Genomic DNA, 23,663 nt, shown 5'->3' with positions numbered 1-23,663 from the left:
ATACCCCATTAGAATCCCGGAGGGAATTTAGACACCTGAATAGAAAGATGACTGAATGACGGAAGCTAGCTTGTTGAGTACGCTTTTTTGAAGTTCCCCGATATGTGTAGTTTTAACTCCTAGAATGGCTACATCCATAGCCCAGAACATAAAATAGATGTCCTCTTCTACGGGCTTCACCTCCTTCCTCCCAGGAGCACAGCGCTGAGCCCTTATCCTAGAATAGCTCTGTTCCAGAACAACGCCTGGGCAACATCCCTCTGCTTCCTCCTCCTGAGAGTGCAACTCTAAGGCCACAGCTCCCTGTCCTTCAGCTGCCTTCAGCACATTCATCATGTCGTATCAATCGTATCATATCATGGTAAAACCTCAACTCTCGTTCTAACTTGAGATGTGCCCCCCTTGCCTATTCCCAGCACTGCCTTCTATTTTTATGCAGTTACACCCCATGGAAGTAAATAGTAACTTAACATTCAGAACAAATAAACTCATAGTTGAAGAAAATTAGGAGTTTTCCATCATAAATATGAGAAGGTTAGGGGCGCCTGGGTGGCTCAGTCGGTTGTGCGTCCGACTTCGGCTCAGGTCATGATCTCGCAGTCCGTGAGTTCGAGCCCCGCGTCGGGCTCTGTGCTGACAGCCTGAAGCCTGCTTTGGATTCTGTGTCTCCCTCTCTCTCTCTCTGCCTCTCCCCCACTCGTGCATTTAATTCTCTGGCTCCTCCCTCCTAAGCAGTGGCCTGTCAAGAGTGTGTTCTCCCACCTAAAGCCACAACTCCTGCCTGGCTGAGCCTCCTACAGTCAAAGCTCTTGCCAAGCTCTTCGCCTTGCCTCTTCCACCTGGGGAGGTACACCTCTCTGAATTAATTGCTCAACCGAGGGTGTCTCCTCCCTCCTTATTCATTTGACAGCACTCTTACCACATCTTGCAAATACCCCCTTCGTCAATCTCTCCTCCGTCATCCCTTTTGAGTGCTCCATCAATTTCCTGGCAGGACACGGAGATAACTGAAATTTGGGGAAAGTGCTTCCAAACTCTAGCGCATTTGTGGATTTTTGTTCAGTCGAAGCTCTGCTCAACAGGGAAGCACACAACTGCCTTGAGAACAGCAGTTTAGTCGGGAAGCACGAAGCCTGCCGCCCTCCCTCCTGACTCAAACCTTACTGGTTCAGTTATATAATCTCAGAAAAGATTTGTCTTAATTGTGGTACGTGAAAGCATGTTTTGTTTCAGTGTTTGAATTTTAAACAAACCAAGGGTACACTCTCATCTCTCTGCTTCTGATGTAACTTTAATTAGATTCTAGAATAGATGTGCAAGCAGAACCATGACTTAAGAATATGTTAACTGTTCTCTGCCACCGAATTTGCTAGAATTGGAGATGTAGTTGCATTGCCCACACTACCCCTTCTACCTTTCATTTATACTTTTCTTCTAGTTTATAATCAGATTGGGACTATATTATGACAACAAATGTGTTCTTCTAGTGCCCTGTTTTCTCACTCAAGGTCACACTGATCATTCAGATTGTAATGTGAATCTCCTCGTGCACAAGATAGGCCTTTGGTTCATTTTTTCAAACCTTTTGACGGTGACCCATATCACAACCTAGACACAGAAATACATACACAAAGGCAGATGCGTGATTTACTTTACGAAAGTTTCATTAGACACCCATTTTCCATGTGTAATAAATCCTAATTTCTCCTATGCTATTCTGTTTAGAAAAAATATGCTAGTGATTGCCCATGAAAATGACTGTATGACTCCCTAGTCACTGTAACATTTAGTTTGAAATGTTTTAAGTCAGTTGAGAGGGAACAGGACAATGAAACAGACATCAAGTGAATGTCAGTTTAAGTCAATTGAGAGGGAACAGGACGATGAAACAGACATCAAGTGAAGACAAGTGAAGAAGGCACAAACTTGAGTTAGCCAAGTGGCAATTAAATAAAGCAAAAGTTTAACTAAACCTTTGAAAACATATTTAAATTCTTATTTAAATTGTTAATATTTTAAATAGTCATGTGTAAATCTTAATATTTCATACTTGAAATAAATGGATAACAATTTAATAATTGAAATAAAATTTTAAGTGAAATGTATTTAGAGCAAACCAGTGTTTACTATGGTAATATCTAATCATAAATAGTGCCTCGGGCACTAGAGTAATGGTCTCTTCTTTCAACAAAATAATTGTTACTTTATTATTTTCATTGCAACCTACATAATGAAACACATTTTAATACAGAAGCTCTAAGCTCGCGCGTTGACTATTTGGGCTCTTTTAAAAAAATGACAGTACCCTTAGCCACGCTCTTAGGGATCTAAATGAAGTGGAGATTTTCCAGTTATGGAAATGGCTTTCTCTGGTCAGTTACTGTATTATTTGTGACAAGCCCTGGTTCTCTACCTGTGGCAAGAAAGAACAAGGCATAGTCTCCAAGGGTCTCAAATCTCTCACTTCTAGTAATAAGGCGTTCTCAAGAGATACACAAATTATCTCAGCATAACCTTATTCCCATACTTATCTACAGAAGTGATACAGAAACATCGTGTGTGAAGACAGCTGTCTCTGAGCTTCTTTCCTCTTCTGAAGTGTTCGAAGCCATAAAAAATTAATAAAGGAGTTTTTCAACGAAGCGATTTCACTCAGCCCATCACAAATAGACACAAATAGACAAATAGACAAATAGATGAAAAGAATTTCCAGTGCGAAAGAAAATATTTATCCGATCACTTTACTCAGGTTTCATAAAGCGAGACTTTCTTTTAAGCCCTCCAGCTGATCACCTTTTAGTTGTCTCTATTGAAGAAGAAAGAATGAACGCTTTGATTCACATGGAAATGTTTCTGGGCCTTGTCCACTGACCAGCCGGGAGTCACCAGGCAGAGCTCACAAGTTACTCTTCTGCTCAGAAAAGCCCAGATTCCTTTGTTTGCATGGCATCCCACCAGATTAAATATGGGCCACGTCATATCACATTCAAAGACTTTCTTTGAAATACATTCCTTAAATGTTTCCACACCAAACCAGATATCAACTTTCAAGCAGAGTTTACAGAGCCAAAACAATTGCAAAGTACCACCACACTAAAAGTTTCATTTAAATAAATGATCTCATCTCAAGCTAGAAAATGTAATTAGAATTTTCCCTTTCCTAGCAGTGAAGAAACCACCTTCCAGATTCCAAAGAATGTAAAACCTCCAATGGCTATATACATAAGAAGAAGAGGTATTGACTCTCTATGCTGGATATGTCTTCAATTCAAAGATATACTGAAAATGGCTTAAAAAAAAAATATGATCAATTGCTCAGATCACTTACCGAAATTTGTCTCAGTATCTTGCACATATATTATTGCGGAGATATCTGTCATAAGCACTCCTAATGGACGACTTAGGTGATGTTTGAGCTCTTGGGACACAAGACTTTATGAAGGCTCCCTTTTCAAAAGAAAAAAGTGGAGGGGCGCCTGGGTGGCGCAGTCGGTTAAGCGTCCGACTTCAGCCAGGTCACGATCTCGCGGTCCGTGAGTTCGAGCCCCGCGTCAGGCTCTGGGCTGATGGCTCGGAGCCTGGAGCCTGCTTCCGGTTCTGTGTCTCCCTCTCTCTCTGCCCCTCCCCCGTTCATGCTCTGTCTCTCTCTGTCCCAAAAATAAATTAAAAACGTTGAAAAAAATAATAATAAATAAAAATTAAAATTAAAAAAAGAAAAAAGTGGAGATGGCTTGGCAACTCGCAAAATTGTCTAAGCTAAATTGTCGGGATATATCACCGACATTTATTCACTAGAGGTCATAATTTTGTTAAGCTTGTAGCATCCAAGACTAAGCTCTTTTCATCTTGGAGATAAAAGGCCATGAGTGATGTATGTTGATGTCTTTATAAAAAGGAAGCAAATTATCTTGATTACATAATGTGCCATATGCCCTTGGTCTCTGTACAACCTCTGTGGGAACATTTCAAGCTGCCTACATGCCTCGTTTGTAATTACAAGGAGCTCCTTCCAAATTGGAAAACCTGGTTGACTCTGAGGGTATAGAAAAGCATCTCAAGTGCCTTTCCGAAGGTTTTGGCTCCCACAAAACCCCAAGTGCAATTGGCCAACCACTTTCGCCCTTAACTTTCAAGCTCATGTGTATTTTAAGGGAAATTCAATCCTTATGTTTCTGAATCATGGACACTGAACCCATTAAGATTTTTGTTTGGTAAGAGCTTTCTAAATCCCAAGATGACTTATGAGACTTTTTATAGCCTGTTTACTTTGAAGCAAAGAAGTCACGTTTGGCTGAAAGTAAACAAGATTTAAAAGTAAGAAACTTTGAGGCTTAGATAAAACAAGAGTTCAAGAAAGTTTATTCACATCCAACCTGTACAAAACTCATTAGTTGATTCTTCCAATTTATTCTACCCGAAGCAGAAATAATGGCACCTTGGGCCCATAAATTGTTGTATTCATAAACATAGTCTACAGTATTTCAGAACAGCATGGCTCTTTCACTTGAGGCAATAGTTAGTCATTCAATAGAACTGCATTTTTATTCCTTTTTTAGTGGAAACATTTTCAAAAGTGAGTGTTGCTGATTTTGAGTTCTGTTTGTGTGATTTGATTTCAGTTTGTGTGTGGGTAAGCTCTTAAATGCTCTTGGAAAAATCTTCATTAATTCACATGCTGTTAATTTGGAATTAGGATGTGGAGTGAAGTTTACCTGTAATTCAACTATGCAAAAGGGTTTGGAAACAAATTTTCATGTCAACAAGAGTTGGATACAATCTTACCTCACCTATTCATGATTAGACTTCTTTAAAGTATTTAACGAGCCTTCCTTTTCACATAAACAATGTGCATTTATCATAAATAACCTCTTTATTGAAGGAAGTTACTAGAATGCTTTATTTGTCAAAATTTTTTATATCTACATCTATTGTGTGTACTTGGTACTAACAAAATAGAATTTATTTAATTAATCTATCATTTGGGTTGGCCCTTCTTCTCTTCTTTGTCTGAATTAGTGATGTGTATTTCCTGCCATCAAATTTATTAATTCGAACAGATTATCAGAGTTAAGGCCACACCACTTTGTGACTCAGCTACATTCGTTCCAACATATCCTGGTTCAGAATCCCTTTAACAGACATCCTAGAAGCCATGTTACCACTTTGAAGATATCAATCACGCACATCTTATTAATTTAGAAGTCTTGAAATAAATTAGTCAATGTTACGTGCAAGTCACAATGCTAGCTACTAAGGAATTATCAACATCAACAAGAGACTGCAATTTTGTTATAGAAGAAACTGGTTTAAAAAAAAATATGCAATTAATCCAAACACAGGCTGCATAGTAAAGGCTTTAAAAAGGCACTAAATGTGCTAAGACAATGGAGAAAGCTGAGGATGTGAATTGGCCCTGAAGAATGAATGTACCTGTGGCCGGTGGAAAGGAGGGGATGCCACCAGCCATTCCCAGCAAAGGAAGGAAGCACTGTAGACAAAGTAAGCAAAATCAGGGGAGGCGGGGAAGCCAAGCAGGCTTGGGGCATCCCAAGCAATTTGACATGACTAAAGCACAGGTGGTGGGAAAAGATTCACCTAAAGCTAAGCTGGAATTGGATTAAATAAATGGTGGGATATTGTAGGAAAATCAGTGATGAATAAGAGGTAGGAGAATATAGATTACTCAATATCCTATTGTGAAAGGACAAGAGCAAAGGATGGAATGTTAACAAGAGAGTTTTAACCATAAATTTAACAAGAGAGATAACCTACTAGATAGGATACAGTAAGGAGATTATTTTTCTTCCTCCAGTCAAGTGGGTTTAAGAGAGAAACCAAGAAAGGGAGCCACAGGGATGGGGTGGGGTGTCAAGGAGGAAGAAAAAGAATATTCTCTTATGAAGAATTCTAACCGTGTATACAACATAAATAAATAAATACAAATATAAATACAAGTACAATTATCTATTCTTACTGAAATATCTTCGAAGTGGCCATTGACAGAATAAAATATCAAATTAATGTGTCATTGATCTCAACAAAAGGGATAAAATAGATCCTTTTGTCAATTTTAAATCTCTGGTAGAAGATAAGCTTTAATAATTTCAAGGCTCAGTTCCTCTGTGGATTTCAAGATAACATTCCTCCTTTTAACATTTCAGATGAAACTTAACTGAAATATACACGGCAGAAGGGGAGTGTGTGGACTCCGTGATGGATGCTCTGTCCTGTTTTTATCTATTAAAATAAAAGAGCCTTACCCTCATCTAACTTATTATCCTTGACAAAAGATGAGATCACATTGGTAACTGGAAGAATTTATAAACTTTCAACATTCCACACAAAAAGCCTATGCTTGGCATTTTCATTATTTGTTTACTGTGGCTGCTCTGGTAGGTGTGCTTAGCATCTCGTTGTGATTTCACTTTGCATCTCCTCATTGACTAGCCTCACTGAGGTACAGTGCCTTTCCACTGGCCATTCAAATGTCCCCTTTGGTGATGTCTCTTACCCAGTTTTCCACTGATTCTTTTTCTTTATTATTTGTTGCATTCTTTGTATATTCTGAACATATGTATTGCAAATACCTTTTCCCACTCTGGGTTGACTGGTCATCCTTTCTCCGTGATGACCTTTGTAAGCAGAAGTTTCTGATTTTCATACAGTCCAATTTACTGGCTTTGATTTGGTGGTAGATATTGTGGGGAGTTTTTTTTTAAAGAAATGATTGTCAATGCCAAGGTTGTGAAAATGCACATCTATGCTTTTCCTTTAATGGCTTTATTGTTTTGTCTCGCTCGTAGATCTACAAGTCATCTGGAATTTACTTTTTTGTACAGTTGTGAATTTGAGGTCAAGGATACATTTGTTTTCCGTATCGATATCCAATTGACTCATCCTTCCCTGCTGCACCGCACTGTTTAATTTGCCATAAATCAGATGAAACGTTTCTGGACTCTCTTCTCTTCTGTTGGTTGGCTTGTCTCCTTGAATCCAACACCACAGTTTTCATTTCCATAGCTGTAGTTAAAGTACTCCAGTTTTGTTATTCTTTTTCAAGAGCACTCTGCGTGTTCTTGGCCCTTTGCGTTTCCAAATAAATTTTTATAATCAGCTTGTCAAGTCACACACAGACACAAAAGTTCCTACTTGGATGTAGAATAGCATGACATTAATTTAAGAATCAACTTGGAGATAGTTGGTGTCTTAATAATATTGAGCCTTCTGGTTCGTGCTTTCTAATTATACAGGGTTCTTTCATTTCTCTGTGTTTGTTGCTGATGTACTAAAATATAAGAGAAGACTTGATTAATTCACTTGTGAATTCCAACAGCTTGTCTGTACATTCTTTAGGATTTTCTACATTCACAATCATGTCATCTGGGAATGACACCTTTGCCTCCTCCTTTCCAATTCTAGGATTAGAATAAATAAGAAATAAAGGTAACAGAAAAAATTACATAACAGAAAATTCCCACGTATTCAAAAGTAACATGTCTTTATGTTAATCTTAGTGTTAGCTTCCTAAAGTGACAAACAGCATATTACTTCCTGAAGCCAAAGTGGTTTTTTGTTTTTGTTTTTGCTTTTGTTTTTTTGGATAGCCGAGCATCACTTGTGTCTAATTCTGGAGTCTCCTTCCCATTATCAAAGCCTCCTGCATGGTCACAGCATTGTCATACTAAACTTTGGCTTAGAAATTCTTGCTCTCAGCACATTTGCTATGAATTAATACAAGTAATCAACAGACCAAAAAGTGAGTACAAGCAGAACAGGATTCCCTGCACAGTGAAGTTGGAGGATCACTGGGGTAGAGGGGAGGGGAGGGGGGAACATCAGGTGTCTTTGAAGCCCACTTTCTCTGTACCTGCACCTCTGTGGGCTCTTTTCTCCTTTGTGTGTGTGGGGGGGGGGGGGGGGGGGGAAGGGGGAGGTGATACGCTTCTCTACAGCGAACGTCAGTCCTAAGCAAGTATGGAACTGAGAAATGGACAGTTTGCACAAGGTAATATGTCTTTCTTAATAAGTAGACAGTGTTAGTCTTTTGAAAAATACCTCTCCATGCATATGCAGTAGCTATTTCTATTTCATTTTGTGTTTTTATTTCCCTATAAGAGATGAATCTGATCTACAGCAAAAGCCCAAGGGCACCGACGATTTGATTTTTGTGCATTTCTGTGGTAATAAAACAAGAGTCAGAAGAAATAAAGAAAATTCTTTCTTTTGCTTCTCTTCTGTAGTACACACCAGCATCTCAGGAGGTGGCCTTTCAGAATGTAAGCAAACATTTGAGGCTTGTTTTCACTCAGCACCGCACTGGATTTATGCCTGCGTCATGCATGAGAAAGTCCCACACTGACACCCTAGTACAGTTAGACCCGGTGGGTTGCAGGAACACAGAGACAGAGGTGTCAGGAGAAGGTGAGAGACACAGGCAGAGAGACAGAGTGGGGTTTGGGGAGGCTGACATAGATGCTTCTTAGGTTGGGATTCCTGCAAAGCAGTCCTTGAGGAAAGGGTTTGTAAGCAGTTATTTGGGGAGATATACTAGCCAGAGCTCTCCACAGAAATAAAGCCGATAAGAAATACAGATATAGATAGATAGATAGATAGATGATATACCAAGATATATATAAAGATATTTCTGTATTTTATACATATATATATGCCTATATATTATTATAGCCCTCAATATTATTAGGGATTTAGCTCGTGTGACTATGGAGGTACTGAGAACAAACTGAGGGTTGATGGGGGGAAAGGGGAAAGTGGGTGACGGGCATTGAGGAGGGCACCTGTTGGGATGAGCACCGGGTGTTGTACGGAAACCAATTTGACAATAAATATTAAACATATTTATATATAAGACAATATTAAACACAATATTAAAACACACATATATATTAAAAACAATATTAAACATAATATATATATATTAAACACAATATATTAAAAACAATATTAAACATAACCTATGCATAAAAAAAGAGAAGTCTGATGATTTGCCATCTGCAAGCTTGAGGCCCAGGAATTTTAGTGGTGTAGTTCCAATCCAAACCAAAGGGCTGAAAACCGGGGAGAAGGGAGACAACGGTTTAATCCCAGCCAAGTCAAGGTCCAGGGAAGAAGATGGATGTTCCCACTCAAGCAGTAAATAAATTCTCCCTTCCCCCAACTCTGGTTCTATAGGCCCTCGATAAATTGAATGATGCCTGCTCACATTTGTGAAAGCAAACTTCTTAGTCTACCGATTCAAATGCTAATTTCTTCTGGAAATACCCTCACAGACACACCCAGAAATGTTTTACTAGCAATCGGGACCTCCTTTAGCCTAGTCAAAATGACACACAGGACCAAACATCACAGGAGGTAATCCCAGGAAGTATGGATGGGGGGGGGGGGGGGGGGCGGTGGTGAGACGTAAGGCAGGAAAGGAGAAAAGCCAGTGCAGGGTATGTTCCTGAGTGGATGGAGGACCACAATGGGCAACTGAAACTCAACCCTGCCCGAGACCCTCGGAGACACTGTGCATGTGCCCTGTCCAACTACCAACATGGCAGCCAGGAGTCACATGTGGCTATATAAATTCGATTTTTTTTAAATACCTTTTTAATTCAAATTTTAGTTAGTTAACATACCACGCTACATTGGTTTCAGGAGTAGAATCCAGTGACTCATCACTTACCTACAACACCCAGTGCTCATCACAAGTGTCCTTTTTATTTTTATTTTATTTTATTTTTTTTTTTTTTTCAATATATGAAATTTATTGTCAAATTGGTTTCCGTACAACACCCAGGGCTCATCGCAAAAGGTGTCCTCCTCAATACCCATCACCCACCCACCCCCCACCCCCCATCAGCCCTCAGTTTGTTCTCAGTTTTTAACAGTCTCTTATGCTTTGACTCTCTCCCACTCTAACCTCTTTTTTTTTCCTTCCCCTCCCCCATGGGTTTCTGTTAAATTTTTAATACCCACCACCCATCTTGCCCATCCCCCACCCACCACCCTCCATCAATCCTCAGTTTGTTCTCTATCTTTAAGAATCTCTTGTGGTTTGTTTCCTTCTCTTCTCTTCCCCCCCTTCCCATGTGCTCATCTATTTTGTTTCTTAAATACTGCTTATGAGTGAAATCTCATGGTGTTTGTCTTTCTCTGATTGACTTATTTTGCTTAGCATTATACATTCTAGTTCCATCCACATTGTCGCAAATGGCAAGATTTCATTCTTTTTGATGGCTGAGTAATATTCTGTTGTATATATATAACTACATCTTCTTTATCCATTCATCAGTCAATAGACATGTGGACTCTCTCCATGGTTTGGTTATTGTTGATAATTTTGCTATAAACATTGGGGTGCACTCGCTCCTTTAAATCTGTATATTTTTATCCTTTGGGTAAATACTTACTAGTACAGTTTCTGGATTGTAGGGTAGCTCTATTTTGAGTTCTGTGAGGAACCTCCGTACTGTTCTCCAGAGTAGCTGCACCAGTTTGCATTCCCACCAATAGTGTAAGAAGTTTCCCCTTTCTCCACATCCTCGCTAACACCTGTTGTTTCTTGTGTTGTTAATTTTAGGCCATTCTGACAGGTGTGAGGTGGTTTCTCATCGTGGTTTTGATTTGTATTTCCCTGACGATGTGTGATGTTGAGCATCTTTGCATGTGTCTGTCAGCCATCTCGATGTCTTCTCTGGAAAAGTGTCTATTCATGTCTTCTGCTCATTTCTTCACTGGATTATTTGTTTTTTGGGGGTGTTGAGTTTGGTAAGTTCTTTATAGATTTTGGATAATAACCCTTTATCTGATGTGTCATTTGCAAATCTCTTCTCCCATTTTGTAGGTCGCCACTTAGTTTTTTTGATTGTTTCCTTCACTGTGCAGAACCATTTTCTTGTAATGAAGTTTACATTTGAAATTTAATTTAACTTAATGTGAAGTTAATACCTTATTCTCCCTAGCCACGTATTAAGCGCTCAATAGCCACCTGTGGCTAATGGCTACCATATTGGACAGGGCAGATGAAAAAAATATTTCCACCATCACAGAAAGTTCTGTTGGACTGGGCTAGTGTAGACCTCATCACAGAATTGTCCCATCCAATGGGCAAGGGAGCTGGGGTAATTTTTTTTACCAATTTTCATTCCTTATTGGATAAAGATCATTTGTGTAACCTTACCTACCTCATCTTCTGGCTGGTGTCATCCACCAGAGAACACCCCCAGGCAGAGATGCATGGAGCAGTGTAAGTGTATTTCCCTGGTAACCTCTAGAATGGTGGCAATAATATGTGTGGGATGCGAGATATCTGTCACAGTTGCATGCAAAACAGATGGGAGGCAGAAATCATGAAAGACACAAAGAAGATTAGGAAATGAAACCTATTAAACAAAAAAGAAGAGGAGAAGAAGTAGGAGGAGGAAGAAGAAAGACAGGAAGAAGGAAGGAGGAAAGAAAGAAAGAAGAAAGAAAGAAAGAAAGAAAGAAAGAAAGAAAGAAAGAAAGAAAGAAAGAAAGAAAGGGAGGGAGGATTAAAAGCAATGATCTCAGAAACAGCCGCATGCAAAGTAAAGTCTGCATCACAAAATTGTCCTTCTGGGAAACCCAATCCTACACCCCACACCCCAGCCTGTTCTTCTCTCAGACGGAAAGTTGACCTCACTTAGACCTAGCCCCAGGCCACGGTTTACTACTTCTTTTTAAAGAGTATTACAAATGGGCCAGAACTTACTGCTTAGAAAGGAAGGCAGCCGATTAACTAGAACAGCGTCAAAGGTTCTGGAAGGAGAACACGATCCTCCCGGCTCCTCTCAGCTCCCCTGGGCCTGTCTGATGGCCCAGGAAAATATTAAACCCTTGCCAAGCTGCCTATCAGACCTCTCAATGGCCACAATGATTTTCACAGCAAACAACGCCTTCTCTCTCATGACTCCATCATCAGAGATAAAGCTGAGGACCTCAGCATCCCTGGAAAGAGAACAACATTTAAATGTTTTCTTGGTTGTATAAAACGCTCTCAAATATTTTCCTGAGAGACCTATATTAAGTTGAAAACCGGAATTATTCTCTGCCCTGAGCAAGAAGAAGGGGTTATGGTGTGGATCGTGGGCCATGGGAGGTGATGATTAAAAACAAGGGGCTGCCTGGCCGATAGGCTCTGGGGCAAGGGGGCAAGGTTAACTCCACCAGTGATGAGTGAAACCATTATCAGCCATCCCAATAAGATGTGACAAGAAAGGGACTTCACCTGGGCAGTCTTCTCAAAAATCCATAGCCCTGTCTGACCACGAGAAAAACATCAGACACACCAGAGTTGAAGGACATGCTACAAAATCCCTGAACTGACAAGGCCATGAAAAAGAAGGAAGGACCCAGAAACTGTCCCAGGCTAAGGAGGATGACAACTAAAATGCAATAGGACATCCCGAGGGGGATCCTGGGAAAGAAAAGAAACATGCATGGAAAAACTGGTGAAATGCAAAGAAGTCTGGAGTTTGCTTACTAGTTACAGACCAGTGTCGGTTTCCCAGTTGTGATAAATATACCACAGTCATGTCAAATGTCAACATAGGAAAAAGTGGGGGAAGAATACATGGGAACTCTCTACCACTTTCTCTGTAAATCTAAGATTGTTCCAGAATCAAAGCTTATTTAAAAAAAAACAACAACAACAACAACATCTCATTACCAAAGGCCAATTACAGGGTGTAAAGCAGAGAAATATAAAGAACAGATGAAAAAATCCTTGTTTGCTTACCTGAAGCTTTCTCAACTGTTAAAAATGCCACATAGCGGGGCGCCTGGGTGGTTCAGTCGGTTGAGCGTCCGACTTCAGCTCAGGTCACGATCTCGCAGTCCCTGAGTTCGAGCCCTGCGTCGGGCTCTGGGCTGATGGCTCAGAGCCTGGAGCCTGCTTCCGATTCTGTGTCTCCCTCTCTCTCTGCCCCTCCCCCGTTCATGCTCTGTCTCTCTCTGTCTCAAAAATAAATAAACGTTAAAAAAAAATTTTTTTTTTTAAATGCCACATAGCGGCACCTGGGGGGCTCAGTTGGTTAAGCAACCGACTTCAGCTCAGGTCACTAGCTCACAGATCGAGGGTTCGTGAGTTCAAGCACCGCGTCGGGCTCCCTACTGTCAGCACAGAGCTCACTTTGGATCCTCTGTCCCTCTCTTTCTCTGCCCTTCCCTTGCTTGCATGCACTCTCTCTGTCTCAAAAAAATAAATAAACATTTAAAAAAAATTTAATGCGACATAAAGGTAAAGGTTCGAGTGGCTAGAAGAAAAAGTTAATATATCAAAATAAGTTTACTTCGACAAAATGTAATATAAACGGTTGCACTCAGATGAGTGATGGACAAATTATGGTGCCCTACGTGCCTGAGCCGAGCAGAATGGTGTGGAATCCAGTGGTAACAGATGGCATACAGAAACTAAGCCCAGCTGAAAGCTTTTCAGATAAGTCAGTTAAAATTAAAGGAAACAAAAATGTTGAAACGTGTATGCTTTTAATGTGTACATAGCACACTCTGGCTCACTGACAAAATGACAAATTACAGTTTTATTTAAGCCTCAACAACAAAAATTCTAATTCGGGGAATTTCTTTGTAATTATCTTAACTGACTCTCATTAAACACGCACATGCACGTGCACACACACACACACACACACACACACCGTATTTGCATGACAAATAACTGAACAGTTAGCAATTCCAAGACTCAACAACTTCAACAAGGGGTTCTATAAATGGAAAAAATTCTCCAAACCCACTAACAATGTAACTGGAAATATGGAAAAGTTTACCGAGTTTACAAAAAGAAATCCCTGAATCATATGAACTAAACAAACAGAGAACCCAAACGGCTGACTTAGCACCAAGGGTTTAGGACGGTGAAGATTAAGACATGGTAGGAAAAGCAATTAAGGAAAGATGGGGAAAAAAACCAACATGCGACCGACACACAGCTGAAAAGAAGCCTCTAAACATGCCGATGTGACAGCATCAGATGTAATTCTTGCTGATCCTAAAACGTATTCCGCGGGACCTAATTCGTGTAAAAATGTGCCACCTCTTCTTTTCTTTCCATTCGCTTCTCCGCCATTTCCCATCTCAGTATTTCGTTATTTAGACCCTCACGACGCGTGTGTATGTACCAGGGTATTAAATAAGAATTTTCCAGACCTCAGCAGAGGATCCTAAACACTTTTGTAGGCACCATCCATGCTAAGCTCTTGATCATTGCCTCTCAAATTTTAATATGCATTAGAAATCACCTAGTATCTTGTTGTAATGCAGGTTCTGTGGGTTGAGGGTGGAGCTCAATGTTTACGTGTCTAATAAGCTCCTGGGTAAAGCCCATGCCTGTGGCCCAACAACCACACTTCAAATAGCAAGAGTCTAGAGTGCCCCGGACAGACAGGCCAAGGCATTAAAACAGCTTTGCAGGAGTGGCCCCTTCACTTCCCTCCAGGTTGCATAGCTGAAAACAGAGCATTCCCTGGGTTTTTGAAGTATCCAGGCATGATCTTCTTTGCAGACAGTATTCTGATTTGCTCCATTTGTTTCGGCTTTCCTGTAAGCCAAATGAGGAAGGTGTTATGAAAACTTCATAGATAACTTAGCTCTAGAGTTTCAGAGCCAAGGGGATGGCTATTTGATCCCCACCTGCCGAAAGGTGAGGAGGTGGGGCTGCGAGGTCATGAACTTGGGCCGAACTTTCAGAGTTTGCAAGGACAAGGACACATGCAAAGAGAAAAAGAATCAGCATTTGGAAGCTACACACTGGATGAAAACAACCCCAGATTACAATTCCACAGAAAAGTTCAATATCTTCCTCACATTTCCTTCTAATCCCTCTTCCTCCAGGGTTCCAAACAGCAGCTAGTGAGTAGGGAAGGGACTGGACCCTCGAAAGAGAGAAACAGCCAATGATGGGGCCCCTGGGTGGCTCATTCAGTTAAGCATCCGACTTCAGCTCTGGTCACGATCTCACGGTTTGTGAGTTCGAGCCCCGCATCGGGCTCTGTGCCGACAGCTCAGAGCCTGGAGCCTGCTTCCGATTCTGTGTGTGTGTCTCTCTCTCTACCCCTCCCCTGCTCATGCTCTGTCTCTCTGTCTCAAAAATAAACATTCAGAAATTTTTTTTTTACACATCCAATGACCGTGACAGCATTTCCCTCCATTACACACAATGCAGGGATCTGGGTTGGAGGTTGCCTGAGCCAGAAGAGAGTTGAAGCTCTCAAGTAATGAGCATGATATCGTGTGACTATTCAACTGAAGTGGATTTTCTTTATCTGGGAGAGAAAGATCTGCTGAGACACCCAAGACTTTATCCAAAGTTGAAAAAGAGCAATTCCATTGATGAAGTTTAATGGGAAGTGGTGAGAAATAATAAGGTTGCTTTGTCACCTTAGGAGGCTAGTTGGCTCCATATATGAGATTCTCAGTCATGCTCATTAGAGGAAAGAACGTCATAGATCACATACATGAATGGGCAGATTGTGGTACATGTACCATGATAAACAAGAATATTTAACAAGAGTCTACTGCTGGGGCACCTGGGTGACTCAGTCAGTTGAGCATCCAACTCTTGATTTTGGCTCAGGTCATGATCCCAGGGTCACTAGATCAAGCCCTGTGTCGGGCGCTGTGCTGAACATGGGGAGTATGCTTAAGATTCTCCTCTCTCTCTCTCTCTCTCTCCCGTTCTCTCTCTTTCTCCCCCTCTGCCCCTCTCCTCAGCTCTTGCTCTTAGTCTCTCTTAAAAAAAAAAAAAAAGACTCTAGTGTTTAAAGACTTGGAGTTTGAGGGCTGAAAGAGATCTCAGGCCTATCTTGTCAAACCTTTATGTTTTATGGAGGAGAAATCTAAGCACTTTATCAAGTGACCTGTCTGAGGACACAGTTGCTTATTGGTAGCAGACTCAGGCCTGAAAGTCCAATCCCCTGACCCCTAAAGCAGTGTGCTTTCCAATAAGCCGTAAGGACAAGCAAATAATTTCAAAAAAGCAAGACACCTAAAACAGCCAATAGATTTGTAGCTACTTATTGTCAAAAAAGCCATTTCAGTGGGAAATTGTATCTGGTGAGTAGGGCAGGAAAAACTGCCATGATATATAAACATTATAAATTTAGTATAAATTTGCTTTAAAAGCAGTGTTAAGGCAAAACAATCCTGAAAAAGAAGAACAAAGTTGGAGGGGTTGCAATTCCTGATTTCAAAACTTATTGCAAAGCTACAGTAATCAAAACAGTGTGGTACTGGCATAAAGATATATAGATAGAGATGCTATAGATATAGATGATATAGATAGATATAGATTTAGATTTAGATATAGATGTCGATATAGATATAGATATAGATAGATAGATATAGAGAGAGATATCAATATATTGCAATGGGATAAACTATAAAGCCCAAAATAAACCCTTGCATGTGTGGCAAATAGATTTTTGACATGGACGCCAAGACTATTCAATGGGAAAGGATCATCTTTTCAACAAATAGTGCTGTAGAAACTGGATATCCACCCGCAAGGGAATGAAGCTGGATTCTTATTTTATACCGTATGCAAAAAATCCGCTCAAAACTGATCGAAGACCTAAATATAAGAGCTCACACCATAAAACTCTTAAAGAAAACATGGCCTGGAGGAAGCTTCATGACAAGGCATGTGGCCATTGGATAGGACATTGGAAGCTCAGGCAACAAAAGCAAAAAGAGACAAATGGGACTACATTAAACTTAAATGCTTTTGCTCATCAAAGGAAATGATCAACAGAGTGAAAAGGCAACCCATCGTATGGGAGAAAATATATGCAAATCGTGAATCTGATAAGAGATTAATATCCAGAATATATAGAGAACTCCTACAATTCAGCAACAACAACCACGACAACCAAATAAATTCAAAAATGGCAAAGGCTTGAATAGATATTTCTCTAAAGAAGATATACAAATAGCCAATAGGCATATGAAAAAAAAAAAACGCTCCACATCATTAATCAATAGAGAAATAGCAATCAAAACCACATGTAGACACAACCTCACACCCATTTTACTATAAAAAATAATAAGGGCGCCTGGGTGACTCAGTCACCTAAGAGTCCGATGCTTGGTTTCAGCTCAGGTCATGATCTCACAGTTCGTGGGATGGAGCGCCGTGTGGGACTCTGCACTGTGGGCATGGATTGTGCTTGGGATTCTCTGTCTCCCTCCCTCACTGTCCCTCCCCTACTCACGCTCTCTCTCTCTCTCTCTCTCTCTTTCTCTCTCTCTAAAAATAAATAAACATTGAAACCAGATAATAACAACAACAACAGGTGTTGGCAAAGGGGTGGGGAAATTGAGACCCTCCTGCGCTGTTGGTAGAAATGCAAATGGAGAAGTGGTAGAAATTCCACCGTGGAGAACAGAAGAGCAGTTCCTCAAAACACTGAAAATAGAATTGTCGTGTGAGCTAGGTATTTGATTTCCGAGTCTACACCCAAAATAATTGAAAGTAGGGCCTCCAAAACATATTTGTGCGTTCATGTTTGTAGAATCTTCCACAACAGCCAACGGTGTATGTTGGTGGGTGAATGGATAAACAAAATCTAAAAATTAAAATAAAAGTGATTTGAAAAGCTTCAGAGAGGGTTTCTCCCACTACGTCTTTTTCCAAAGCCAACGGATCCATGGCTTCAGGGAAGAATCCCAAACAGACCCCAACTCATGAGCTGCCTCTAATGGCTGTTGATAATTCTCTTTTGCCCTGCTCTTATACTTTGCATGTTGCAGCAAATAACTCTAACTCATGTAATCAGAAAAATAGGCGTATATATATATATTTTTTTTCTTCAAGTGTATTAAAGGACAGAGGGCTCCATTAGAATAGTCACACCCAAAGGGCGGCGCTCACGTTATAACTGTCTCTCCTGTTCAGAGCAATTCAACCTTCCAAACACTGGGAACTAAACCACGTCCAGGAAGCTACAAAGGCAAATAAGACATTGTCCCTGCCCCTGCCAAAAAAAATCCCTGGGTTGGTTACAAGTTAGCATATCAGCGAGAAATTTTAAAGGCATCTTAAAGTTTTACCACACTCCCCCAACCGTAAAAATCTGAAAAGCAAATGTATAGCAAGCCAACAATTTGATGAAGGGGAAAAAACTCTTTTGCTACAGTTTTGTGGGCCAGGGTTACGGGGTGGAGAGGCGAGTTCTAATAAAAATCAGGCACCATAACTTCTCTGACTAAATTAAGAATCGTGGAGTATAAACACTGGGTCTAGGAGATAGATATCAAATTGTCAGCTTTAATACTGATTAAAAAATGAGCATGTCCAGTTCCGTCCCCCAAATTCACAAAGTACCTTTATTTAGGGCCAAAGTTTTAGGGCCAGGAATGTTGCTCTAATGGCGATCCCTTCACAAGGAACAAAGAAGAAAGGAGTTTCCCCCATCAAGTCAACAAATGGCTGCTATGATCAGGGGAGTAGAAAATATTATATAAAAATGAGGAAATGGGTTGAGAGCAAGAGAAATAGAGAGTTTTTTCCAAACTCTGCTTCAGCGGTTGAGAAGCTCTACAGCTGTTAGGTGAATGGCAGTCCAGCCTCCTGACCTCCAAGAGCCCCAATGGCACATTTATCTAAAGAAATAATAGTCCTCACTCTACTCGCCTCCCAGAGCTATTTTGAGAATCCAAAAACGGTGTGCTTGTAAGTGCTTGACAAACGGCGATCGTGCTAAGCAAATTGCATTTTTCCAGTTTTCAAACCTAAATGGCCAGCGTTTCTCAGGTCTGCTAAGCACATCATGTGAAAGACTATTATGACATTTTAGTCCCTTATTCAGACAAAGTAAGCCACTAATTTGCTCTTAAATCTCTGTGCTTGAAACTGCTTATATTACAGAATCTGCCTTTACAAGGACATTTCCTTCTGGAATGGCAGCCAGGAAACTTCCAAGCAAATTGGATGGTCCGCGTCCAGGTGACCTGAAGACGAAGACACGAGAAGTGTGGGCAAGTCTGAGTCACGGTCCGCGGGCTGCTCACGTCTGATGGGGAGCGCTACTGTAGCTTAAGTGATAAATCATCAACTAGAGAAATATAAACACTGGTTACACAAACAAATTCAATTTAAGAGTCCCTTAATGAACCTTTAACGAGCTACATGTGGGCTGCAAATGCCCTGCAGCCTGCCTCAATGTGTTTGCTTTTGAAAAAAAAAAAATGAAAAAAGCATCAGTTACCCTCATCTTATATCTTAGGACTCAGCTCATTAGCCAAATGCAATTCAAACAACCAACTTTTCAATTAAAACGCTGTTTCCAAAGGAAGAGAGAGAACGCATCTGCCATTGATAAAGGCATGAACCGTCGGGGAAAATATCATTTCCTCGAGGAGGGCAGACGGGAACAGAAAAAAAAAACAACAGTGACGTTTCTTCCGTGGAGTGATAATTTATGAAAAATTCAGGACTTTCCACACACGGTATCATAATCAAAAAAGTGCCCCTCTTCCTGTTCTCACAGTTGGAACTTTTAAATTATAGGGTTTTCCTCCTCCAACTTTGCCTTTATTGGCTGAGGCTTAAAATAAACACACACTGCCATTCACACGCGCACACACACACACACGCACACACCCTTTTACTTGGGAGGACAAAAGGTAAGGGTTTCAATTTGTATAATGAAAACTAGATAACACAAGGCAGTGACAACTATGATTTTTTTTTTTTCCTCAATGACCCACATCTACCCACAGCATTTCCATTTCCCGATCATGAGAAGCATGGAGTCAAATCAAATAGGCCATGGAAACAGTGAGGAATGAGCTTTATGACAAAGACAGCGTCTATTTCTATCACCTTGGGTTCTTCACGCTGTCAGTATGGGACATGGGTATTCATTTATTCTGTGACCGGCCTTCCTTAAACGGGACTATTTTGCTCCTCACGCAACAAGGGTTCTGACTTCACAGAGATGTGGTTACCAGCCAGGTCCACTGGGAGGGGACCCAGTAGCCAGCTAATCACCTAACACCCCACCATGATGAAAGGGGCGGCCGGGAAGGAGACGGCTGGCCAACAGAATCAGGTTGACCTGAACACAACGCTACACCCTCCACGGCAGGGATCAAACACTGCAAATAGTTCCACTTGGTGACTTGACCTTGATTTGTGGAAAATCTTCCATATTTGTGTGAGGAAGGGGGGAAGGGGAAAGGACCTCGGTAGATGGCCTAGAAAGTGCTTTAGGACAAAGCCTCCCAAAGTCCCCCAGGCACTTCAAGCCCCTGTCTGACTCTGAGGCTTTGAATAAAACTTGCCCCCCACCCTAGTGCCTCTTTTCTCTATACCCTAGTTCGAATCCCCCCCGTGAAATTCTCCCACTCAGTCTGAGCTTGTTGTCTCCAGAAGCTAAGTATAAAAATAAGCTTGTAGGGGCACCTCATTGCTCGTTCAGGTGAGCATCAAACTCTTGGTTTCAGCTCAGGTCGTGATCTCCTGGTTGGTGAGATCATGTCCCGCGTTGGGCTCTGTGCTGACGGTGCACAGCCTGCTTTGTATTCTCTCTCCGCCCCCCTCTCTCTCTGCTGCTCCCCTGCTCACTATCTATCCCTCTCTCTCTCAAAATAAATAAACATTAAAAAAAAATTTTAAGACCTGTATATAAAGGTATAACACAGAGGCCCTTCCTTGGGCAATTCTCCCTGAATCTTTGTTGCCCCAGCGTCCCCGCCTCTAAAATGTTTTAATAGTATTACCTATATCGTAGGGTTATTAAGAAGATTGAATTTGTTCACATAAGCTAAGCAGTTACAATAGTGCCTCACGCATGGAAAGCACTATATAAGAAGTACATATTATGGTAAAGACATGTATTTCTATACAGTATTTTAAATACATCATTCATACAAAGACGTTTCTAGAATATATTATTATATGCTAGGCACTTCTGTTGGTGCCACAACACTATAAGAGCTGACGCTTACTGAGCACCTACTATGTGCCGGGGCCTGTGCTAAACACTTTACGCTTGCCTCATTTAATGATAGAGAGGGCGAAAGAAGAAATAGCTTACGTTGAATGACTAGCACATGCCAGAAAATTCTTCTTATCTGCGTCACAGCAGTGACAGAACCAGTAACGTACCCACAGTCATAGCAGGTACATGGCCCAATCAGAAATGAAATCACATACACATCATGTTCATGTCCTTTCCACGAGGCTGTTCCACATACGTCTCATATATACACGAAGAGTCGCTTTTCTGCAGTGTAGAAGCCTAAGCATACCAATGCTTCTCTGGAAAAATAAGTGTCTAATTTATTTCAGAGGATATCAGAGGTTTTGGGAAGGGAAAATGTGTCCGAGTATCTAAGAGAGAGGACTCTGGCCACTTGCTGGCATTTATGCCCGCTGAGGGGGTTTCTTCAGCTATTCTTTTTTTTTTTAATATGAAATTTATTGTCAACTTGGTCTCCATCCAACACCCAGTGCTCATCCCAACAGGTGCCCTCCTCCATACCCATTCTTCAGCCATTCTTAAATACGCCTGCACAGTATTTCAAAAGGCAAAGTGCCTAGGTGGCCACGGTTCCAGAACCTTAGCATCTTAGGACAGGCCCCCTCTTAACATCTATATTAACGGCAGACGTGCCACAAACATTTAAACCTAGTCTCCTGAGAATCTGATAAAAACCAATGAAGAAAGGTTCCAATTATGCTGGGAAATGTTTCCCATCTTGTTCAGATACAACCTAAATGCTTTATAGGCTCCCAGAATAGTTTATGGGATCCTCTGGTTGGTTTTGTATCTTTGTTTTGGGCATCACCTGAGCTAGAGAGAAGGGTGAAGTTTTAAATCACAGAAATAAACAATCGCATCGCCAGGCAACTGAATCTTTCACATTTGGGAGCCAGCGTCAGCTCTGGCCACTGGGTCTTGCACAGAAGGGCAGTCATTACAGCTGCCTTGGATCGTCGGAAAGAAAAGTTTCATTAGCTGTCCCCTGCCTTCACTCATCTTTGGGCATAAGGTCCGGAAATGATTGCAGCTGCAGGAAAGAAGTTAGGGGATCTGAAATGAAACTAGGGAATATGCTTTCATTTCTCTATCCATTTCTCATTGACAAGATTAATGGGTTTCCCGTTCATTCCCAATCACTCCTGCCCCCGCCCAAGGCTTATGAACCAGGAAATGGCACCTTTTCTAGGAAGTCTCCATTTTCCTTGCCCTTCAGAGCCTTCCCTCCTTGTCTGTATCAAACAGAGGTCACACAGACTTCTAATAGAACTGATAAAAAGGACCAGGTCAATCTCTACCAGCTCCTCATCAGATACCTTGTAACGCATTGGAGTCCCCTGGAGAGTTTCGTGAAAATGGAGATATACGACTCACCTCAGAAACTCTAATTTCATGGGGTGCCCGGGTGGCTCAGTCAGTTAAGCATCTGACCCTTGATTTCAGCTCAGGTCATGATCTCACAGTTCATGGGTTCAAGCCCCATGTAGGGCTCTGCATTGCCAGTACAGAGTCTGCTTGGGATCCTCTCTCTCTCTCTCTCTCTCTCTCTCTCTCTCTCTCTCTCTCTCAAAATATATAAACTTAAAAAAGCTTTGTAAATAAAAAAAAGAAAGAAATTCTGATTTTGTAGGTCTGAGAAGGCCCCTGGGCAGTAGTAGGCTGTAAAGCTCGCCGGGAGATTCTGATACACAGCTGAGGGAAACCAGTTCCCTGCTTCCTGGAGGGAGTTGCCTTGGTCCAGTCTCCTTCTTTCACCTTTAAGTTAAACTCCATTTGGAGTCTCCATCTGCTGCCGCTTCTCAGGAATCACCCGTGACTTTGCTTCCGTGCAGGGCCCCCTTCCTCAACGGGTTGTTGGGATTGAGCGTGTTTCTCAACACCGACTTTGCCCCTAGTTGTTTGCCAGTTCTGTCCTCCAATATGGGATCTAGGCAGGGGAGGTAAGGGGCTAGTTGCCACTTGCCTTAAGCCCCACGTAGGTCTCAGATGTAGACTCTTGGCCTAATTGACAACTAGATGCATACAGCCGGAAAGATACCCTGGCAGGTGTGAAAGACCGCTTTCCACATGAGAGCTTTAAATATAAATCCAACTAATAAACTGTATCACCTAGAGTGTGCAATGGATGCACAGTTTTATAAATCATAAAACTGCTTTTGAAGGACACAATTACCATACACTGTATCGGGGGGTGTATTTGAAGCACCGGTGAGATCAATGGCAAGCTTTTTAGCCTCATCGCAAATTTTGTGACCCGGCCCTGGCTTCTTTCGTTTTGAATCTCTCGGAAGAGGGGAGTATCCTGCCACGCCTGCGGGGTCTCACAGACCTTACCCGGGTGTGGTGGCCCAGGCCTCGCTCCACCCGAGGAGACGAAAAATTAAGCCAGCAATCCCTCCACCCGCACCCCTTTCTGTCAGAGAATCCACAACAAGGCCAGGACGAGGGTGTGGTAAGAGAGACACCGAGGGCCAGTATTTTAAGGGGACACTCCCTGTCAGGTAACAATCGTGCATTGCACAGCCCTGAACGCGAGCGCCTCCTGAAATATTGTCTGCGAGTGGTCAGGTACTTACTGAGCCAGCACACTTGTGCACACTTATGCATGCACACACACACACACACACACACACACAGAGG

Source organism: Neofelis nebulosa, chromosome 1, assembly GCF_028018385.1.
Source record: "Neofelis nebulosa isolate mNeoNeb1 chromosome 1, mNeoNeb1.pri, whole genome shotgun sequence".
NCBI classification, from domain to species: domain Eukaryota; kingdom Metazoa; phylum Chordata; class Mammalia; order Carnivora; family Felidae; genus Neofelis; species Neofelis nebulosa.
The sequence above is the reverse complement of the archived record's forward strand: the minus strand, read 5'-3'. Positions refer to the sequence as shown.